This window comes from Bos taurus, chromosome 1 (assembly GCF_002263795.3).
Source record: "Bos taurus isolate L1 Dominette 01449 registration number 42190680 breed Hereford chromosome 1, ARS-UCD2.0, whole genome shotgun sequence".
NCBI classification, from domain to species: domain Eukaryota; kingdom Metazoa; phylum Chordata; class Mammalia; order Artiodactyla; family Bovidae; genus Bos; species Bos taurus.
This window is the reverse complement of record NC_037328.1, coordinates 145,364,514-145,372,195: the sequence shown is the minus strand read 5'-3', so window position 1 is coordinate 145,372,195 and position 7,682 is coordinate 145,364,514.

Sequence of the window (7,682 nt, the reverse complement as noted above, 5' to 3'; positions counted from 1 at the left end):
GGTGGATTCTTTACCATTTGAACCACCAGGGAAGCCAAAACAGATGTCCGGGAAAAGCCAATCTTTATCTCCCCAAAAACTCGCCCCATCTCACTCAGCTCCTGGGGGGTGAAGTGCTTCCAGCTGGATGTTTTATTCACTTTTGCCGTAAATATTTCATGGGCCCCTCCGCTCCAGAGACTCCAGAGGAAATGCGCGGCGTGTCCTCGTCAGCTTCCTGGACCTCCTTTCAGAGCAGGACACGACTGCTTCAACTCAAATCAGAATGATCTGTCCTGTCAACCAGAAGCCGGCTGTCAGGATTCTGTGTTTTTAAGTATTGTCTGAAAATGAAATTAAGCGAGCCCTCTCGCAACAGGAAGAGGACGCGGAGGCACAAGCCGTCTGAGGGCACAGCCGGAGTGCTGGTCCCCACTGCTCCGCATGCAGGATCCAGCGCGTCCGAGCCGTGTCCAAGGTGGGCGGCGCGTGCTTCTCAAGTCTGCAGCACAGACCCCAGCCAGTGCCTGTCTGGCCCAGCCAGCCATGGGCAGGAGGGGGCCAGTTTCCCCATATTGGGGCTTGCTGGCCCCACAGCTGCATATGGGTTCAAAAGTGTGGGGGCACCCGGTCCCTGTGGACCTAGGGGGCGTCTGCCCAGGTGGGCTGAAGTGCCCAAGCCCTGTGCTAAAGGGAAAAGCTGTGGACCCCTCCGTGTGCCTCAGGAGGGAACAGCAGGATGTGGGGCCAACGCCCCACCATACCATCCACCTCTGCCCAGGAGTCCCCACAGCTCCCTCCAGGAGCTGATCAGACCCTGATGCTGCTCCCACAGCTCAGCCGGGAGGGGCCAGAGCAGACACACAGGTCAGCCCACAGGCAGGGCCGCCCTGCATACGTGCAGACGTGTGCGTGCACACAGGTTCACGTGTACACACAGACACTATGAGTGCTTCAGTCAGAAGGAAGAGAACCCCAGAGGGAAACTTGGGGATCAAGGAAGGAATGAAAAGTGAGAGATATGGTGATTAAATAAATAGAAGCTAACATTATGAACAGTAATAATAAGTTCCAGAGTATAAATTGTAAGCAGTGTTAAAACAAAGACGAACAATATGCACAGGGCAGGAAGGCAAGCCGGATCCTGGCATGGTCGGCCATGAGGTGATGGGGCAACGAACGCTAGACTTTGACAACCAGAGAGTAATTTCTAACTGGCCAGCCAACAGAGGGTAAGTATGGAATAAGAAAGAACCAAAGAAGAACCAGGAACTGATGGGGGAAAAAAAGACAAGTGTAACATGGTGGATCTGAACCTAAATAATTAAGCCAAGTGTGAAAGAGCCATATATTTCAGCTACAAGCTAAGGCTTGTCAGACTGGATTTGGTGGGAGACATGCCCTAAATATAAGGGTGGGAGAAGAGAGGTGTGGAAGGAGAGACCAGGCGCAGGGACCCCAGAGAAAGCTGGGGATGTGTGTCACAACTCTCCTGTATGCGTGTAAGGACATGCAGGCGAGGGCCCTGCTGGAGACGCGGATACCCAAGCAGAGGATGGGCAGCCATGGCAGGAGCGGCTCCAAGCCCGGCTGGGGTTTGGGGAGATTGGGAAACAGTCTCAACAAGCAGGAAGGAGAGCTGCAGTGCCCCAGACAGGAGTGATTCAGCTGCACCAGAACTTTGAGAACATCCCCCTTCGTGGCAAATGGCACAAGCACCGGTGTGGCTTGACTCACTGGTTTCCTCGACACACAGAAAACTGCCCCAGGGTGCGGCAGCAGCCAGACCACACGATGCGCCTGGCACAGCCCTGCACACCGGTGGCCCCACGGGCAGGTCTCCTGCTGTGGCGTCAGTCACCCCTGCGCTCAGGACCACCACGTCCGATAGCGGCTGTTGGTTTTTAATCCGTTGTCAGATTCACACTGCTACTTTTAAAATTGTAGGCTTTTGCTCCCTTCTTCACAAGTAAGATTGCTAATGATCTTTTTTTGCTACTGAGCATATCCCACATGTGGTAACCACACCCGCCCCCGACTCCACCCAAAACTCTACTGGGCTTTGTTTACCGCCACTTGTGTCAAGGCTGGTGTGAACACGGAAGGCAAGGTGCATGGCTTCCTTGTTCTTACTATTTCAAGCAGCATGGTAATGAGCATCCCTGTGCATCCACATGTGTGTATGTTTGTGTGCGCATGTGTGTGCATGTGTGCCTGTTTCTGTGTGCATGCACGTGTGCATGTGTGTGCATGCATGTGTGTGTGTGTACATACACGTGTGCAAGTGTTTCTTCAGAACAAATACTGAAAGCAGCAAGCACAACTGCAGGATGAAAGGGCCCATGTGGGGGCTTCCCGCACAGACCTGTGGAGGTCGGGAGCAGAGGGGAGGACCTGAGCTTCTCAAAGCTGAGCAGCGAGGAGAACACCCCCAGAAGGAAGCAGGGCCGAAAGTACAGGGACCGGGTGACCAGGGGGAGTGGGGAGGACTCGCCAGCAGGTGGGGGCTGACCTGGGAGGAGCACACAGTCTCTCGCCACCACTCGGGTGACCACCACATGGGACCAGAAACCTGGACGTGGAAGTGGGTTTGCAGTGTCCTGACCATTGGGAGACACCAAGGAGAGGAACGGACAGCAAGATAACCAAGGAGGCAGAGAGGACGCTTCCTCTAGTGGCGATCTGTCACTGGTATAAATACGGCCGATCGGGGCCTCCTCCCAGGGCAGCAGCTGACCCCTCCCCTCTCCTGGACACATTTTCTTCCAGATCCTCCTGTCCTGCGGTGGGCCCAGGGTTCCCCTCGGCCCCTCCTCACCTCTAGCTCCTGGTCTGTCAGCCCTGCAGCTCCAGCCACACTGTGTCCCCCACCCGGTGGACACTGGGACTCCCTGGGCCCTGAGTTCCTGCCCCCACAGCCCATCTGTCCAGCAGAGCCGTTTCTCTCACATCCGGAACCTCATCCGACAGCCTGCCCACTTTCCGTCTTCCAGGCTTCTCCACACCCTACCCTTCCTCCGACCCTTCCTGATGTCCTCCCTGTACTCCCAGGCCAAGCCCCCATCAGGTTTTCTGGATTATTCCCAGAGTCTCTTAAATGCCCCCCAGCCCCTATCCTCACCCTACAGTCTGCCCTTAATACAGTGACAGAAGGACCCTTCTGAGAACTTAACTCAGCTGATCTCCCCTATGCCCAACTCCTCAAGTTTTCCCAGTTCTGAGTCCACCCTGGCATCTTCCCCAAGACCACAGGCCCCACGTGAGGCCTGGGTGCCCCCACCAGCCATGCTGGCCCTGCCAGGCCTGCAACCATCGCTCACACCTCCTCCTGCCAAGTGAGATCTTTCCCAGCTCCACTGTGGCTGTCCTGCAGCCTCCCCTCCAACAGAGCTCCCAGCAAGCCCACAGTATTCTCTAGCTGGTATGCAGCACTGCCACCCAGGGCAGAGCTCTGGCAACTTCTTCACCGTTGCCCCAGTATGTGGAGCCTCCACCCTGAGAGCAAGTGCTCAGGCAGGTTGTGGGATGGACTGGACCCAGCCTGCCTGCTGGAGACCCCCAGGACTTGCCCCTCCCTTCCCTGCCTCTATCCATGACCCTGACTCTGACCTCAACCCTGACCCTGACCTCAACCCTGACCCTGACCTTGACCCTGCCCACCCCCCCAACTCTACCCTGTCTGTGACCCTGCCCCTGCCCCAGTCCATGACCCTGAACTTGCCCCTGACCCTGACTTCACCCTGCCAAATTGCACCTCAGGGAGCAGATTCCCACCACCCTTGTCCTCAGCTGCCCCCTCACCTGGAGGAGACGCACTCCCCTTTCTGGTGGCTTCTGTGGATGACATGATCTCAACGTAGTGCCAGCTGTGGGCAGCTGGGTGGGTTCCTTGCTATTCCTGGGAGGAAGTGGGGAGCTATCGGGGGTGGGGTCAGCAGCCAGGGCAGCAGAGGGGGAACAGTATCACAGAGACAGGCCTGTGCCAGGGATGAGCACCCCAGGTCTCCCCATGGAACCCTCAGTGAAGGCCCCAGGCTTTGAGCTACAGGACAGGGCAGGACCTGGGGCTGGAGGAGTTGGCTCTCTAACCCCAGCAAGTGGCCCAGCGATAAGGAAGCAGGAGACCCCATGTTGTGGACAGGGCAGCTCTGGCCCCATCCCTCACACCTGGACCCCCACCTGCAGCCCCACCGTGGGTGCTTTTCTGCCTTTACTGCCCCAGCCTGAGCCTTCCTGTGAGAGGCAGTGGTGCTGAGGCCCAGCCTTCCCACACACCCCACGTGGCTTCCACAGTCAGATAGAGCACAGAGCCTTCTGCGGCCCCGTCCAGCCACTTAGGAAGCGCTCGGGTATGAATATTTGATCAGGCCGTGCAGAAGTGCCAGGCTGTATTTGCAAATGGGGGTGACAAGCAGAAGGAGAGAGATAAGGCCTCATCTCTGCAGAAATCACTGTTGGCTTGACTGAAAGGGCCAGGGGCAGGAGACCTGGGGGCTGCAGTCTCTGGAGGTCAGGGAAGGCCCCATCAGAATGGGGCAGGCAGTGGGGAGGCCAGTGTCTCCACCCCCAGTGGGGTGCTCTTCATAGCCCGTCCCTCCCAGGTGGACATGGTCACTCTGTGCAGGTGCTGGCAGTGTGGCAGACTCTGTCAGCTCTGAACCACGGTGCATGGAGCCCCGAGGCCCTGAAGTGGTTGTGGTTGGGTGTCCTGCTCCTCAATGGCCTGCCAGGCCCACCCCGTGGAGCAGGGTTGCAAAGGTATGACCTTCAGAAAGGCCCAGGTGACCAGGATTGGCTGTCCAGCCTCAGGAGCCCTGCTGTCCCCACCTGTGAAATGGGCAGATAGCACTTGTGGACAGTTGCAAACAGAGGTGACAGGCAGAAGTTGCACAGAGTTGCAGTGGTTGCTTCTTCTCCAGGGCCCCTCTCTCTCCATCTCCAGCAGAGGAAAGAGGGGAGGGCGCAAGCCCATTTCCCAGGAGAGAGGGTCTGCTTATCCAGCTGAAGACACCCTTTCAATTCAGAGCACCCAGATGTCTTGGAAACATACTCCATGATGTCTCTAGAGCATGGCCAGGCTGCCTGGAGCAAGGGAAGCCGTGCGGATCCAGAAGCAACTTGGTGAGTGTGTACTCAGGTCAGAGGGCCCTTGTGACCTGGAGCCTAGATTGCAGAAAGCCCTAGTGGGGGAGAGGGGCCTGAAGCATGGGCAAGGATGGGAGTCCAGACAGAGTCCAGACACAGTACCAGGTGTCCCAGAGAACCACACACTCAAAGGAAAACCTTATCCCCAGAAGGATCTGGATGGAGCAGGGACAGACAGTGAGAAGAAGGGAAGGGAAGACAGAGGTTGCTCTGAGAAACCTCACAAGGACTCACATGGGTCCTCCAATGGTCACACTACCTCTAGGCAAACAGAGAACCCCAGAAAGGGTATAGTTTAGCGTGGTCTCAAGTTGGGGGTGACTTGCTTGAAAGAATAAAAGAAAGTATTAGAAGTAGATGCACAAGAGATGATCAACACTGAGGAGGCAGATATGGGAAAAATTCTACAAATAAAAAATGATAAATGAAATTGAAAACTCAGTGGATAGATTAAGCAGCAAATTAGATGCAGTTGTGTGTAAAATTAGTGAACTAGAGGCTGAACCAGGAGAAGTCACCCAGAATGCAGCATGGAAAAAGGAAGAGAGGAAACAATCCTTGGTTAGTGGTCAGCATTGTACATGGAGCCTATGGCTGCACATGGCCTGTCTGGGCTCCAGAAGGAAGCAGGGGTAAACAGGGCTAAGGGATAGTCAAGACATGATGAGCAAAGAAGATGCCATTCATTAGAGGCTAACATTTTAAGGGGTCTAAGCAGGGTAATGGCACCCCACTCCAGTACTCTTGCCTGGAAAATCCCATGGACGGAGGAGCCTGGTAGGCTGCAGTCCATGGGGTCGCTAAGGGTCGGACACGACTGAGCGACTTCACTTTCACTTTTCACTTTCATGCACTGGAGAAGGAAATGGCAACCCACTCCAGTGTTCTTGCCTGGAGAATCCCAGGGACGGGGCAGCCTGGTGGGCTGCCGTCTATGGGGTCACACAGAGTCGGACACGACTGAGGTGACTTAGCAGCAGCAGCAGCAAGTAGGGTAAAGATGGAGAGAGGTAAAGATGCCTGGATGCACACTCCATCCAGTGTAAAGATACCTGAATACACTGTGCTGAAACCGGAAAGTTTCAAAGACAGTATGAGAAAAGACTCAATGGACATGAACTTGGGCAAATTCTGGGAAACAGCGAGGGACAGGGAGGCCTGGCGTGCTGCATGCAGTCCATGGAGTCGCAGAGAGTCGAACATGACAGTGGCTGAACAACAACAGAATGAGAGAAGAGTGGACTAAAGAGGGGGGAGGGGAGGTAACTGCAGGGGGTTCCCCCAAGTCTAGGATTGAGGTGACCCGTGCACACGTGCTTAGAAACTGGCTACACCCAAGAACGAGCTGCTGGAAGGAGTAGGCAGAACAAGTTCGGTAGCTTACACAAGGCCGGAGTAGTTCCTGTTTTCTCCAGCCAGCAAAGCCATCCTAACCCTGGAGGAGTAGGGACAGGTAGGTGAGAGAGGCCCCAGAAAAAAGACCCACGCTAAGGAAGCCTTAAAGCAAGCCTCAAAATGACCCCAACAAAGCCCCCAGACAGGTGAAGTAATATCAAAAGTCCAGCACATGTGCTGTAACACTCACAATGTCTGCTGTCCATTTAAAAATTACTACCCGTAGGGACTTCCCTGGTGGTCCAGTGGTTGAAATTCTGCACTTCCGATGAGAGGGGCACAGATTCCATCGCAGGTCGGGTAACTAGGATCCCACATACTATACAGTATGGAAAAAAAAAAAAAACTACGCATGGAAAGAAGTGGGAAAATGCGATCCATAACTAGGATCAAAGTCTGTCCATAGAAGCAGACCTAGAAAAGACACAGATAGAATTAGCACATAAGAACATTAAAACGATTTTGACTACTAGAGCCTGTATGTTCAAGAAGGTAGAAGGAAGTATGAGCATGAAAAGGAGACAAAGAAAATGACCAAATCAAAGTTCTGAAGGTGAAAATACACTGATCTCACAGAGATACAGTAAAAATCCGTCTGATAATTCTGAAAGAGCTCTCTTCATTAACATGAAACACTCGGCAGCCTCTCTTCCTGTGTGAACGGCACAGGAAATAGTGGCGTTGCCCTGAAGCGTGAGCGACGGTCATAGTCTCCCTCACGACTTACATGGCGTCTATTTATCCCCTCGAAGACATGATCCCAACCTTGTTTATGTTTCGTTTTAGGGTCAGGTTGGGAGCGAGAAGGTGAGTAACCTCACTCATGATGCACTCACTGTAGTGGGTGCAGCGAATTCTGAGTAAACCCCAGAAACTACTAAGATAAAAACAAGGAATGTAAGGCAGGGACTGTACTCGAGGTCCTGCAAGGGAAAGAGACGTTGAGTGAGAGGCGTTTCCAGGCGAGAAGTCAAGGTCAGCTCACGAGCAAGGAGAGGCTGGGCTGGGTTTGCATGAGGGGCATTTGACAGGTGAGGCCGTCCCCTCCTGGGTCCCACGTGGTCGTCCCTCTGTGCGTGTCCGTGTGTGTCCTCATCTTCTCTTCTCATAAAGACACTAGTCCCATGGGATCACCCACACGGCCCTGTGAAGACCATGTCTCT